Below are 16,576 nucleotides of genomic sequence, written 5' to 3'. Positions count from 1 at the left end.
AGGAGGCATCTGGCAGGACCACGGCAGCAGCACAACCACACACGTCACGCTGTCCAGGCACCGCTGCGATATGAGTTAATCTGAGAGACAGTGGAGCACAAAGGCTCCGGAGAAGAAGCTGAGTTAGTGACATCCAGAATGGCCGAGTTAGCAAGATGCAGTAATAGAATACGAGAGAGAGAGAGAGAGAAGTGTGTGTATCTCACTCACTTGAGTGGCAATGCTTATCAGAAAGCACAGATTTGATTGCCTAAGTAACATCATGTGAGATGACTGAGGCATGCAATCAGTCTGGGAGTTTTCTGGTCAGATAATCAGTACTACAATTGCTGCGGTAAAGTGGTTGTTGTCCTGAGAACAACATTTTGTATGATAGCCCTGGGACAACAACTGCCTCAGCCAATCAACGTTTGTGATGTCATCAAAGAGAGCCCTGCTGCCAGTGCCCTGCAAAATATATACATGACTTCAACGCAACGTCACTCACTGCTGTCACAATGATCATGCCCCCTTTTAGGTGAAAGTTTTGAACTCGACCCGGGAGAGACCCTAGTCACAGCTAGGAGTTCATAATGCCGAAAAGTTGCTGTGTTGTTCACTGCCATCAAATGGCAGGGTAAAGAAGGAAAGCTGTGGGATCCAGCCAGTCACTACACCTACGTCTGTGGCAGGCACTTCATCACAGGTTAGATGGCTAACATTAGCTAGCTAGCTAAAGTCAGTTGATCTCAACTGAAATACTCAAAGCCAAGAAGTTAATTCTAATGGATGTTAAGTAATGAATCGACAGGACATGAATTGAATGAATTGACAGGGTCATTCTTCCATACAGAGGCTGGCAGCTGAAAAGGGCACACACCTCCTATCATTTTCACTTTCTCGTCATACCACCAATATAGTACCATTTCTTGTTGCACAGATTCATTGTATGGTATTCCCTGCAACTCACCTTAATTTCTGTTAGCAGGTATGTTGCCATGCCATGTCACCCTAAAAGTAACCCAACATCATATATGTTCTCAAGTCACATTTGCAAGCTAATATGAGCTCAATTTCCATGGTGGCAAAACATTAACAATTAATCTAAAAATCAGGATGTGCATGTCAGGGTGTGGACTCAGGGGATGGAGAGGGATGGGAAGTTAACAAGGGGTACGCATTTTCATCATTTTGCCAACAAGGGGGATGGTGCTGTTCAAGGGGTAACACCTCTTTCTAACATACAGCAAACCAGTGAACTCTAACAGATGGAGTGCAAAAAAAGTGTCCAGATTTAAACTGCCAGTGACAACAGCATTCAGAGAGCCTATCAAGTCCTGAGCAGGCCTAAGCAATGGCTTGCTGTTGCTCTGAAAATAGGCTGTAAATGTGTGAAGCTTCACCAAATAGAGCCGGGGCAAGTGTTTTTCAAACAAGCGACCCATCGCTTAACCTGTTTGCTGACTCATGGAGCAGGTTTGAAACAACACTAATGACTAAAAACCCAAAAGGAACAGAGCCTTTTCCAACAGTACACCATGTGGTTCACTTTATACGTTTAGATAAGGATGGTAGTTTTTGAAAAATGATGGAATATAGTTATTTAATCAATATTCATGTTCTTTTTTTTCAAAATGGTGGACTGAATGCCACGGCTCAACACAAGAGACGAGTCCATGAGAGTCGAGGGACTAGCTTCTTTAGAAGAGAGCATTGGTGAATTTTATGGATATGTACAAAACCAAGTTAAACCAATGTATACCTGTACTGCTGCACTTGTAGTAAGTTATCTGGGTGTGTGTTTTTTTATTTTATTTCTGGGGCTCACAAAGTAATTGTTGTTTTACGATGTTAAAGCGGGTCGAGACCAAAACAGATAAAAGAGAGTTGAACTAATTTGTCAAGGACAGACAACCCAATGGCTGGAAAAAATGCTGGCATTGTACATCCCTGCAAATCACAGATACGTAACATTTATACATTACATGTAGCAGATACATTTTCAACTTTACAAAATAAAAATGCTGTGGTGAACCTGTCGTTAGGATCTGGGACAAAAATCATTTGGTCATGGTAAGGAAAAATTCACATTTAGCTTAAAATAGCTAGTTTTGGTGGCTAAAAAAGCTGCTGGAAATGTTGCGATGTTGCGATAAGAATCAACTGCTCTTCATGGCACCATCCTCAGTGGAAACAACCTAGTATGGTCTCAAAAAAGTAGTCTGCAATAGTCTGAAGCGTGGCAGGTGTCTCACCTGTGTCAAAGGCAGCTCATATAGTACTTTATCACTTCAGAAACGTTGATATGATACGTATGAAACATACAAATCTAACATGTCCCTGGGTTACAGAAATGTACATACCAACATTTTCTTCTGTCGACCTGGCTGGGACAGAAACACAACTCCAAGTCAATGCTAAAGTGTACTGGATGTGTAAATTGGGTACTATCTGTATTTTTTAGCCATATCAGTGTTATAAGTTGATGATATGTTACTATTCTGTCCTCACTTTGTTTAGCTGGATCCCAAGGGGCCAAGAAAAGTAAGTAGTGATGAGTGTAGTTTCTCCTAAATCTTACTAAACATATCAGCTCACACGTGGCAAGCAGCTTAATAACTTCAAGTCTGTTCCCAAGTTGTACTGTACACCAAGTCTCGAGATCATATTCTCCTTCAGTAAAAAGACAGCAGTTACATAACTAACAACATGTTTTACCACCTGCTTCAAAGATATTCACCTAAAAAAAACTGTTATTCATTCCATAATTTTTAGTTCATTTTACCTCAGGAAGCTTTGGAAATTCTCACACAAGTCCAGTTTTGATTAGACAGGATAAATACTGTGTGTGGTCTCAGTTAGGGGTCATGGAGTTGAGTATAAACTCTTGCCTGTAATGCAACATTGAGATAGATAATAACTTTTACTTTAATTCATCAATAAGGCACATGTAGCTGAAGCAGAGTACATATCGACCCAGGTCACATTTGGCAGGATAGAAAGAGTGAGACAGATAACAGTATCAGAAGAGGTCGGTGACATTTTGCTGTGGAGGAGAAGCAGCAGCATCAGTAGCACTTATTGACTGCTTTTGATGTATGAACAGCCCGGGGAATTTGTTCTCCGGCCGTCCCTCGAGGAGGAAAGTCACTGACACGTTAGCAATGATCGCATCCTCCTAGATGACCTGGCAAAGAGAAGACGACCTGCAGCACACAGGGAGAGAGAGAGACAGATCCATCTGAAAACACGTGCACACATTGCTAAGCTGGCCCACCACAGTCCATCGCCACCCGTTCTATTAATTATAATGTGTCTAATGGGCTCTAAAGCTACTGCTGAGCTCCAGCAATCAATAGGAAGCTATATTATTGAGTAAGGCAGCAATTTCTAAAGATCGCTGTTATAGGATTATCTCTAAATTGTGTTGTCTTATTGGTGAGCTTTGATTTTTACATTTTGCAATGCATATTTGGTGCCTGTTCAAAAGGCAAATATTAGGTATTAGCCTTCTTTCACAGAAAACTGTGTAAATATGTCCTCCAGACAAAAGAAAATATCTGTGATATTGAAATGTACTCTGTGCAATATAAACATAAATTAAAATGGCAGTGGGATTTACATCCTCCCTGTCACTCTTTGCCACCATAAATGTATATCACAAACTCAATACCATTTTAAATATGGTGCTCAAGTCTTTGAGATGACAGCTGCTCACGAGATGCAAATGCCAAACCTCTTATGTAAACCTCTTCTGGAGGTAGAATAATAACATTTAGTTGTAAGGTATAAAGACCTGTCTACTGAATGTCAATTTTAGCATCCTCACAAAGTTAAATTCTGACGTCATTAGACATTTGAAATAACTTCACCCCATATTCTTTCCAACCAAATTTTAACGTCTGGCCTATGTGAAAGACCAACATCTTTGTGGCATCATTTGAAGTCAGGTGCCAGATGAGATGTGTCATTTTGCTGTTATTGATGCTTTGTACATCATCATCTTTACACATCATTGTGTGAACCACATGGTCCTGCAATACTGATTGCGGCCACTGCATCAAAACTGCCTCACAGTTCCTTCCAGCTTGATTCACCAGCCTGGTCTCACTCCAAAGTCATTGAATACCATTTCTTGAACAGTGACTTCTGGCATCAGATACCAATGAAAAAAGCTGTCCTTTCACATTGGCATGATGCACAGCTGATCCAAATGGGGCAGGCGGGAAGGGTGATGAATGGGTCCAACAACCACCAACTTTAATCCGGTAGGCCAGTGTTCGTTGCCCGTAAGATTGTAAAGTCAAACCCTGTTCTTTATTCCTAAACCCAACCACGTGCGTGTGTTGCCTAAATGGCAAACGGACTGCCAACATTTTGATAACAATCGCCATGCACACGGATCCGCAAAAATGACCAAAAACACTGCAGTATACATGCCAGGCCATTAGTTGGTGGTGTGACACTTAAGCTTCCTTCTACATAGCGGCGATGTATAAGCAAGCAAAATGGCAACCGCACAAACGTTTGTCTGGACGACGAGGTGGAGTTGCTACAGTAAAGCTACACTATGATGGGGAAGCGTTGATAAATTCAATAGGGTGAGCAGCACAAGCAGAGCTCGGGAGTCCGCCACTGTTGTTCTGATGGTCGACTTTCTCGCGCATGCCTAGTGACTGGAAGCGTAATGCGCATGTGCGAAAAGTCTCTGTTTTCAGAGAAACTGATATTGCAAGTTTACATGACAACGGAGACGGTGCAGTTTCCAAAAAAATGCACTATGGAACCCGTTTTCAAAACGTTGCGTTTTCACGCTGCTGTCGTGTAAACGATCGGCCAAAACACAACTAAAGTTTACCATTTGCAGTTGAAATCACTGTCGTATAAACGGGACCTCAGTAACCATTCACACACACACACACACACACCGATGGAACAGCCATCAGGAGCAATTTGGGGTTCAGTATCATGCCCAAGGATACTTCAACATGCAGACAGGAGGAGGCGGGGATCAAATCGCCAATATTCCGAGTGGAGAATGACCTCTCTGTTAGTTTTGTCAGTCTACTGTCAACACAATTGCCAGAATAAGTGTTGCACATTTCTGCCAACAATGGATAGATGACATTTGTACATCATTATGTAGCAGATTTGTTGAAACTTTACATTTCAACAGGGCTGTGGGTAACATGTGATTAGGTTCAGGCACAGAAACCATTTGGTTATGGTTAGGAATAGATCGTGTTTTGGCTTAGAATACCTGGTTTTGTGGTACAATCCTGCCAGAAATGCAGCAGTGTCTTGGATTGTGGTTTGATTGTGATGTCTCTGTAAAAAAACAATCACTTTCCATTTCCATGGCACTACCCCCAGTGGAAACACAGCGATGTCCAGGTAAAAAACACATACTTACATATTAGCTTGACCACATGAAGTTATCTTAGCTTGCATATGTCAGGTCGGGAGTTCATGGTTTTTCTTAGAGGCCGTTTACACGTGGCCGGCTATTTTCATAAACGGACATTTCACCGTCTCCGTTTTCAAAAAGATCTTCGTTTACACTTACCCGTGTATATATACACAAGAGCATGCCAAACCTGTAGGTGGCAGTGTAACGAGAAGCTCAAGCCTTCCATGTATCCATTGTCACCATAGCAACATAGGTCGCACTTTTGACACAGGCGCAAGTTCCAGCGCATACTGTGACGTCGGCTGCCTATAACTCCGTTTATCTCCGTTTATCTCAGTTTACATGCAAACGCGCAACCGGAGTTTTCCAAAATCTCCACTCTGACAGGAGTTTTTAGAAAGACTCGTTTTCAGAGGAGAAATCTCCGTTTGCGTGTAAACGAAGGGCACAAACGAAGGAAGATGTCTCCGTTTATCAAAATCACCGTGTACGTGTAAACGGCCTCTTAATGTGGCAGATTGAGCTTTCCCCCCCCCATCAGCACTGATTGCAGGGCGGTGCCACCCACCTTTATATCTAGGCAAGGCAATACTGCTCTGGTTCCTCTTCCTAACCTCCAGAGTCTGGCGTCTGTGCAGTCTGGTGTGGCTGGTGTGCCTCTCGAGGCTTTTTGGTGTGTTAGTCCTGCTGTAAGCATAAGGTAGGCTCTCATAATATTCCTGGTGCCGCACATTTACTGCATGCGTAATTGGTGTTATACCTGCCGGTTTCCTCGCTCTGCAGTGTGGCTGTCTCTCCCTCCCTTGGCGTCTTGAGTGCAGACTGGAGTTACGGTCTCCTGCTTTGAGTTTGTTACGCCACTCAGTGTTGAGGTAGGCTGGCTCGAATTAGTTTTAAGTTGTGGCCTGTCTCTGCCTGGTCTTCACCTGAATAAATTGTCTTTTTCCGTGGTTTCTGGTCAGCAGTTGGTAGAGTGCGCAACGGCCGTGCGTCCTCCCCTCCTCTCCGCTCCACTGTTGGAAACCGCCCTCTGCCCGGTGGTATGTATATTTGAGTTCATATTACTATTGATTTTAGCGTAATTTCAAATGAGTAATGTTCGTTTTTTTATGGTATTTACGTTGCAGGCCCTTAAAGGCCAGGCTGTGCGCCACGGTGTAGTGCCTCCTGTTTTTTTTACAAGCCATCAGCCTCCACCTCCTGGCGCTTGCTGCTGTTCTGTCTCCAATGACTTTTGGATTTCGTTGAGTGCACAGTGTGTCTATTCCGAGTCATTTATGACTGAATGGTTCTGACTGCACCAGCCTTTTCAGAACTTCCCGTTTACAATATTACCTGGTGTCTTTTATTTTTTATTCTCCTCTCATTGACAAGTGGACTATTTGGTAGCCACGTTCTTGTGGTTCCATTTATACCCCATGCTGTTTTGTTTATTTGATTTAATTTACAGTAAGCAGTATTATGTCTTCTTTTGATTCTTTATTCCTTTCTCCCGTTTTGTTTTGAGGTTTGTTTGTTTTCTGGGGGGTTGGTCGACTTACAAGCTACTCATATGCATGTCTTCCAACTCTTGGGTAATTTATATTAGACTCTTTGTTTATTGATTCAATTAGATGATTGTTATTAGCCTATTTTCTTTTGTAATTTTGGTTATTATTGTTTAGTTTCTGGGGTATATTGTTTGGGTAAATTGGGGTGTGTGTCTTGTGTGAGTGTGTTTTATGGAGTGTGTGTGAGACTGTTGACTTGAACTAACTGTGTGTTTCTCTGTTGCCAGGAGCAGCGGGGTGCAAGCCAGTGGCAGGCGGACCTCTTGGAGGTGGTGTCCTCCCTCACTCACCCCTTTTTGCCGTGCTTTGGTTTTGTTTGGTTTATTTTGTGTTCACGTGTGATGTGTTGTGTTCTTCTTTTTTTTGGACCCGTCCCCGCTCCTTTGTTGGTCTGTCCTCCGCGGTAAGCCCCCAGCCTCGCTCCTTAGGCTCTCCCCACACACAGTAAATTTCTGGTCATTGCTCTTTTAGTATTGGGAACTTGTCATTAGTATTGTTAAAAATAAAGTTTTGTATTTTTGTGGATTCTCGTCTCTGCCAATGTTTAGTTGAACCTGAGTGCCTTATTCTTGTGTCCCTTCGAGGGGTTGTGTCCCAGGTGGCGTTGTCGACAATCTCCTCTATATTACTTTGCCTAAGTTTCGCCACATTAAGAATCATGTCTGCTGTTAATGGTTGCCAGGGAAACAGTGAATGGAACAATGTATCAAAAGATTGTCCTCATATTGTCAGCCAGTCTTAGTCTCTCTGGCCTTGGTCACACTGTGTGCTGGGCATGAGTGATTCATACAGTTTGTGCATGGGCAGAGTTTCTGTTTTGACTTACCCTTGCTGGGTCAACTCACTTGCTCTGAAAGGCTGTTTACTGTATTAACTTTCCAAAGACAGCTTTTTGCAAGTGTTTCTCAGTACATGGAGCATGCATGAGCTTGGCTTTAGACAGCTCCATCTGTGATCACTGCTGTTTTAGCTCAGAGATAGAAAAGACAAAAAAACAATGTTCAGAATTTTCTTCAAGCATTTTTGTTTGGGATTTATGTGCATCGCAGGGTTTTGTGTCAGGTAAGAGGCAATTTCCTCGGTCACAGGCCCTCAAAAAGCTTTTCTCTCACCTTTGTCCATTTGCTGTTTTGTGGACTCACCATGAACCTGCCTTTTTCATTCAAAGCCCCACCGTTAGTTCCTGTTCTTGGTGTCAAGGATGACAAAGATTTATATTGCCGTTACCCACTTGCTTTCAGCAAGTCCAAAAAGAAAGGAACAAGCTATTTTCCTGGCCATACCAAGTTATACAAACATTACACGATCCTATTTAAAAAGTTCTACCATTACCTTGAATTAAAATAATGTGATCCCTAAGAAATTCCTAACAGGCAGGCACTCTCTCTTTCCTGCTTTCATGTTTTCTGTCTTATGCACCTGTACAGTCATTCTTTTCTGGGTCTGGGTGTTGGTGGCATGAGGCTAAGTAGGCTACTTCTCTCCAGCCATGTCCTCCAGCTCCTCCTGGGGAATCCCAAGGTGTTGTCAGACCAGATGGCACATAATCCCTCATGGGGTCTCCTCACAGTTGATCGTGCCCAGAAAACTTCAACCTCAACTGGCCCCTTTCAATACAAAGCAGGAGCACATCTATCCCGAACCTCCTTCCAAATGTTCCTGTCCCTGATGTGATCTTATTGTTAGGGTCATTACCCAAAGCTTATGACCATAGTGTTGGAATGTAGACCAGATGCAAAACTGAGGTTTTCAACTTCAGGCTTGGCTTCCTCTTCTGCAACACAGTCCACTACGTTGCCTGCACCATTGTGATGTTGCAGTAATCTGTCTGTCCATCTCCACGTACATCGTTCTGGCACACATGAGCAAGACCCAGAGATATTACTCCCTGCGATATTCCCAAAGTTTGAAGGTTGAGTTGGTATAATATATTTAAAGTTTTTAATCTTGGAGTAAAGCTTGACAGTGATTTTAAATTGGACCAACAGATTAACTCTGTTGTAAAAACCAGTTTTTATCATCTAAGGCTTTTATCCAAGATTAAATCTGTTCTATCTTTTAGTGATTTCGAGCGAGTGATTCATGCTTTTATTTCCACACGTTTGGACTACTGCAATGCACTTTATCTTGGCGTAAACCAGGCTTCCCTGGCACGCTTGCAGCTGGTCCAAAATGCTGCTGCTCGCCTTTTAACAGGCAGCAGACAACATGAACACATCACCCCCATCCTCGCTTCTCTTCACTGGCTTCCAGTCCATTTTAGAATAAATTTTAAAATTTTATTGTTTGTTTTTAAAGCACTAAACGGATCAGCTCCACATTATATTTCAGACCTCTTAATTGCTTACACTCCCTCACGATCTTTGAGGTCAGCTGATCAGCTCCTCCTCGTTGTCCCTAAGAGTAGATTAAAAACACAAGGTGATCGAGCTTTTTCTGTGGCGGCCCCTAAACTATGGAACGAGCTACCACTAGAAATAAAGTTGTCCCCCACCCTTCTTACTTTTAAATCACGTCTTAAAACTTACTTTTACTCTTTGGCTTTTAATTCAGCGTGAGAGTTGTGTGATGTCTGATCTCTGTTCTGTTTGTCTTTCTGTTCTGTATTTTTAATCTGTTTTATGACTTTTTCTTATTTTTCTTTTTAAATCTATTTATTTCTTCTCTTAATTATTTTTNAGGCACCGAACCCCCCAACCGCCCAGAGCGCCCGTCATGGGCAGCCCACCCTGACATCCCTCCACCTAGTGCATGCATAGGTCCAGTTTGTGCATGTGTGTGTTTGGACCTGTGTGTAATTGACAACAGAGTTAAAAATTGAATTTCCCCTCAGGGATTAATAAAGTATATAAAATTAAAAAAAAAAAAAAAAAAAATAGACAATTGGACATAGTGGCCAAATAGTGTAACTACAACTCCCTTGTTTATCACAAGATTTGCATAGACTCACATCGTGAAAGAAATGTCTAGAAATCTGTAGATACATTTTTTGAGCATCACAACCATTGTAAAATGACTCTTTTAGTCTATTAGTATTTGATCCATTCAGTCTTATTATATTTCTAAGAGCCACACAATTCAATAATTTCCTCCTCATTCAAGTTAGCAGAAGACTACACTGGAGTTAGGCGTTCAAGTGGCAAAGTATGTAATGTGCTTGTGCTATGAGCCCAACGATGCAGAGGATCTGGGAAATCTTAAACCCACAAGAGCACGTTTTTGGATTCATGCACCACTGAGAAACTTTTATTGGGATGAACAGGGCCCTGCCTCCAACACTATATCCAATTCTCTTTATACATTTTTGTTGTGGACGGGATAACATCAACTAACTTGGGAAGCACATAGAATCTGAGCTGCCTTCAGTTCCTCCCAGCTGTTGGCTAGCTAACATTAACATGGTGCTGTCTTTCCAGACAGAGCACTGTCAGGAGATGACCATTCTACTTGATTGTACTTATAATTAATACAGATGTGGAACAAACCTGCTGCTGCCCCAAACATGACCAGTTCCAGAAGATTCATTTAGAGATGAGACATGGCGCAGAGGTCATTTTAGCTCGCTGACATGCAATCAATTCCATGAGGACACTAGCTAGCTTGCCATAACTAGTGATGTCCAAATGAAGCTTCATGAACCACCAGTTGTATTTGCTGAACCCACTAGATGGCGCTGTTGGTGTAATGACAAAGGCTCAAGGGATGACAATACAGTTTGGTTTCAACCCTTTGTTGAACAAAGAGTGCCAGAGTGGACCCAAAAAATAAAGAAAATGGTTCAGGAAGCGTTATTTGGCCATTGCTAATTGAAACCAGACTGCATTGGCATCCCTTGAGCCTTTTTCATTACACCAAGAGTGCCATCTAGTGGGTTCAGTAAATACAACTGGTGGTTCGTGAAGCCTCATTTGGACATCACTAGCCATAACCATAACACGGCTGATGTTTAGCTAGCCACACTCAATTTTTGTCATTAATGAGAGCTACATGGTTAGCCTTTAAACTACAGATTATAATAAAAACAACACCTATGCTCTCGAGCTGTTACCTCCTTCGCTAATGTACACAGATTGTACAAATTCCTTACTACTTGTTTATTTTGAGAAATAAAACCTTCCTACCCAGGACATATGTGGTACTTGACCATGTTTGTCATGCATGTTTGTGTGTGTATGTGTGTGTGTGTGTGTGTGTGTGTGTGTCCACTTCCCCCTTCTGAAGCCAAAATATCCCAAATACAGTTGCTGCAAGCTTGAGCTGGTGACATCATTTGGAACCAGAGCAGAAGCAATCTCCACAATATCAAGTTCCCACCCATAGACCCGTCCAACCAATCGTGAGTACAATAATTGATCATGAGCACACCAACTAGCACACACAGTTGTCAATCATAACATCAACCCCCTTTCAATAGCATCAGATAGCTAGTTATAACCAAACTTATCAGAAAAAGAAAACATCAGCATGAAAAATTTATTTCATGTGTACTTTGAGTTTTTAGCTTGGCCCATGTCCCATTCGCTAACATGGGGGGGCGAGGTTTATGACCCATACTGTAGCCAGTTAAGATGTTTTGGCTTCACTCTTGGGGAACTATCATGTTGTCTATGTTTATATACAGTCTATGTTTGGAAAGTGGGACAATTAAACAGCATCAACACAGAAAGCAAAAAGCAAAATAATCCAACTTAAAATGTAACCTTCTGTTAGAATGTCATGTCGGGCACACACACTTGCTTATGTAAGTCTAAGTGTTATATCACTGTGTCTTTTAGTGCGAGGATGAATTAGGGCACGCTTCCCCCTCTTGTGTGCTGCATATCCACTTCTTGAGTGGTTAATGAAGGGCCACACTCAGTCGCCCGCCCTCAGTCCTCAACAAGGGCCCTTCAGCATTTACTTGAGCACAGCAGTGGTGGGAATAGTTTTGAAAGACTTGATCCAAGGTGGATGATCCCGCTCAAGAGGAGTGACTTCCTCTTTACTCCAGATGGTGATGGCATGCTGTACTTTTCCCACAACTTTTGGGAACAAAAGTTTGTATTTGAATTCCATCTGGATGTATAAAACAGCTGGCTTGGAGTAAGCTCTGCCCCCAAACAGAGGCATAAGCTCACACTGCTGGCCAAGAACAGCAGCAGGAGACATGATGTGATGCTGTCGACTGATTTACTAAGAGCTGGCATCTTTCCTGCCAAGCTCAACTGCAGTTTATCTGCATCTTATACTTTTTTGGTGGAATTTACACCAATGACATTAATCTTTGAAATGTTGAGCAAACGGCATGTAGTCATCATAGTTTGGGTTTGAATTATTGCGTTGTTGAAGTAAGGTGACCTTTGTCGTCATGGTTATTGCCAAAGATATATGTCAGCTTTTTTTCTTCTTTTACCATTTTCAAACTCTGCATCCTTTCTTTTAGTCTCTCTTTAACTCTTGGTCTAGAAACCACTTCATCTAAAGAAAAGTGTTATAGCTGCTTTCTGTGTGTCTGTGGGGGAGGGGGGCAGAATAAGAGGCAGAGATGATAAGAGGTCAGTCACTATTAAGCTAGCTTAGCTCGTGTATATGCAAATACAATTCTAAGCAGTGTGGCTGTGGGCTGTCTTCATATTAATCCTCTTCTTTCAAACTGCCAGCAGCTTTTTTACACCAAAGTTAATGTGAAAAAGTGAAAAAAAGAAAGTGTGTGATTTGGAGGGAGTTGCGCCCCTGGCATGCTTTAGGTGGAGCAAAGTGCTTTGTGAAGAGAGGAAAAGTTTACCCTCTTATGCAGAGCACTGCTGATATTCATTTTTGGTGCCAGGCCTGAACTTCTAGAGCACTATGTGTTAAAATGGAGATATTTGGCATATGGCAGGAAGTGCAAAATATTCACAATAAAACACTCAGATAAAGTGAAGGGAATCTGCATTTCCTAATTAGTACTAAACAAAAACTACACCTGTGGATGATGGGAATGTCATAAATTACCTCCGCCAAGGAGATTATGTTTTCAGTAATGTTTGTTTGTCTGTCAGTAGGAATACAGAGAAAAAAGCTATTCCAGTTTTCGTGAAACTTGGTGGAAGGCTCTAGCATGGGCTAATAAAGACCCTTTTAAATTTTGGACCGGATTTGAATCACAAATTGCTTTTCACTTTTGTAAGCATTGCGAGAGTGTGTATTTGGCAACACATTGTCACTGGTCATGGACTTTCCGTGTTGACACATGAAGCGCAAAGTACCCTGGGTGTGTTGGTTGGCCTGTTACATGCATTGCGTGTTTTCATAATACACTTCTGTTCTCACAGGAAATGTAATACAAGCATGTGGTTGGGTTTAGAAAAAGAAAACAGGGTTTGGCTTTACATTCATCCAGGAAGCGAACACTGGCCTCCTGGGTGAAAGTCAGTGGTTGTTGAACCCATCCACCAGACCTTCCACCTGCCCTATTCAGACTTTCACCCCTTAACTTATGTTGTCGTTCTGCTGTGTTACCCCCTGATGCCGCTGGCTGTGTATCATGCTGATGTGCAAGGACAGCTTTTTTTTAATCAGTGTCTGACGCTGGAAGTCACTGCCCAAGCACTGATTCAGAATGCATTTGGCCCTGTCGGAGGTCTGCACTCTCCAGGTGCCCTTCTTGTTTTGCAAGTATTTGGTCATAAAAGGTATTGGACAAATTAAAAGTTTAACCCAGTCTACAGCAAAAGTCAAGGAAGAAAACTGTAATGGTAATCCATCCAATAACTGCTGAGAGGAAAATACTTTGACCCACTTGCGAGCTTCAGGAAACATTGGGATCACCAAAGTCATTGGGATTCATCTTTTGGAGTCCATGAATGTCTGAACAGAATTTCATTTTAAGTCACTCAATAGTTGTCAAGATTTTTTGATCCAGACCAGAGCGGTGGACTGACTGTCTGACTGGCTAACTGACAAACCATCATAACCATCATTTGAGCCATGCTACTAGCATGGGTAACAAAAATTTGCAAATTTTGACTGACATCAGACATCAAACTGAGACTTTTGAATGTCACTGCCAATTAGATTTTTTTAAAGACAAAATGCTCATTTAAATGAGCAGTGTGTAAGATTTAGGGGGATCTATTGGAAAATAATATTCAAAACTGTGTTTTCATCAGTGTATAATTACCTGAAACTAAGAATAGTTGTGTTTTTGTTACCTTAGAATGAGCTCTTCATACCTACATACATAAGGACCAGGTGCACTTCCACTGATCTCCACATGTTGCACCACCATGTTTCTACAGTAGCCCAGAACGGACGAACCAAACACTGGCTCTAGATCAGGTCTTTCACATTTTCATGTTACTTACCTGAAGGCTACCGTAGGTTCTCTACATGCTTGGACAGGAAGAGGTAAGCGGAGGGGTTTTCAGTTAGTTGCAATCTGCAACCTCACCACTAGATGCCACTAAATCATAAACACTGAACCTTAAATGGTTGTATGTGTAATAGGGATTTAGCATACGCCTCCTGATCCACATCTAATGTGAAACCTAAATTGGAGGAGAGATGATGGGAGGAGTTTCAAGTTTGAATCAGCAAACAGCAGCAACAGCAAATGAACACCGCAAATATAAGATCAGAAATGAGTTGTTTTTTTTAATTTTGTTTGTTAACTGAAATATGGTATACTTACATGACATGTAATATACAATATAAAACAGCAAAAAATAGAAACAAAAAGCTGTGTTGTTGCTAATTTGGCCTGCCTTTTCCTTTCAGGCCCCAGCTACTGTCTGAAACTATTTGAAAAAGAGCAGCATAAAATTAAAATCATTTATACTTTCCTTTCTCTTCTTCCACTCTATTTTTCTGCAAAACCATATATGTCTTTTATTGAATTTTAGAAGAGGCTTTATCCTGTTTCTTCTTCTGCGTTCCCTCTTCTACCACTGCTGCTCGCTTGCCTAAATACAGAGCCGACTTGTTGTCGCTGACTATTTGAGTCAAAATTGTATTTCTCTTCTCTTCTCTCTCTTTCTCTTTGTGTCTTTTAAGCAGCAGCATTCATTTTTAAAAAACAGATACAGCACAGACTTTCTCATAAATCAAATATGTGGTTATGTGTGTTTATTGGCTGAAAGGGGCTGCCATACAGTAGCTGTTACATACAACACATATCTTGATGCATGTAGGCACATATGTAGGACATTGTGTACAGACACTGTCTACAGGAATACCAAACATGGAAGAAAGTTTTTAAATTCACAAAAATAGACATAGTACTTATTTCTAATGTACAGTTCTGATTGTCTGTATTTTTTTATCCATTTCTCTCTCTTACAGTCTTTTGAGAAGACCGCACTTTCTTACGAGAAGAACTTTTTTTTCTCTCTCTCTATTACTCCCTGGTTCTTAAGAAGCTCTGGCCTCCCGGCAAGCTGCTTTATCATAGTGTGCAGAACCCTGTGATGTAAGAGGAGAAAACAGGAAGTTAATGATCATGCTTCTGCTCTGTCTTATTATCTTCTGGGGACAAAATCTTCAAGGGTCCACTTTGTAATTTTCTAAAGTTGATGTCTCAGACATTAATCTTTCACACGGAGTAGAAGTGTTAAAAGTTACTGCTCTCTTTAATCCCAATAATGTCCCAGAAAATCTGTGTCTCAAAGCATTTTGTGGGCCATACTACAAAGTAGATCCCAATGGAATACAACCTCTTGTAGAAATGAACATACATACAGCCTTATTTTGTGACAAAGAATGCTTTATCATATCCAGTATGGGGTTAGAAGAAGGAGTTGTGGGCATCATGGAGCCTTGTTGTTTGGGAAAGTTTACAGTCGCAGAGGACAGATTGATACATGGACTCTGCTTTATGGGCTTAGCACACTTCCATTGTGTCCAAGGAAAAGGTAGTACCTACAATACTTCACTGACAGAGCGGCCTCTAGTTTCATGCCAATTGTGGGAACGCATTTACAATGCCATCATCAGGTGGTAGTCCATTATTTTACACCTGCACCTGTTTGGTCATTTCCTGGCTCCAAATGTACCTGCTTGAGCCAAGGTGGGTGGCGTGGTTAACGAGAGGTTGTCTTTTTGCAGGTGTTGCAGTGCAAGGGCAAAGTCTTTAGTTGGCGGAAGCACAGAGACAAATCTTGTTAAAATACAATAAAACCCTGTAGCTTTTTCCTCTTTCATTTGTAGTCCAGATTTAAATTGTACAGTATCACAGCTTTAAAGCAATCCATGCAGTGTCTGAACCAGGTAAACTAAAGTAGTTAAATCCTTTGACAAAGCAGCGAGATCCAACACATCCAAACCTTCTGCAGTGAAATCTCTGTTTTGAGAAATCATGGTTTTTCTGTCAGTTTGGCATGGCAGATGGCTCTAAATATTACACTACCCATGAGCGTCAGCCTCAGTTGCTATGGAGAAGAAGCCAGTTACAGGCACGAATCAGAGCTTCATTGTTACACAGCGCCATAGTCGCTGAATTTATCTGAAGTCATCATCATGATTTAAGCTGCAAATTGTCAGTTTTGTCATATAATAATCTTTAGCTTCAACTTGTTGTTAGCATAACAGATAATGCATCTTGGAAGTTACAGCCGACTTCATACCTTACATACCTTCATACTTTTACATACACAGGTTGGTACCCTGATATTTTCTGATT

This window comes from Epinephelus moara, chromosome 4, assembly GCF_006386435.1.
Source record: "Epinephelus moara isolate mb chromosome 4, YSFRI_EMoa_1.0, whole genome shotgun sequence".
In the NCBI taxonomy this organism is placed as follows: Eukaryota; Metazoa; Chordata; class Actinopteri; order Perciformes; family Serranidae; genus Epinephelus; species Epinephelus moara.
Note: the sequence above shows the minus strand (reverse complement) of the source record.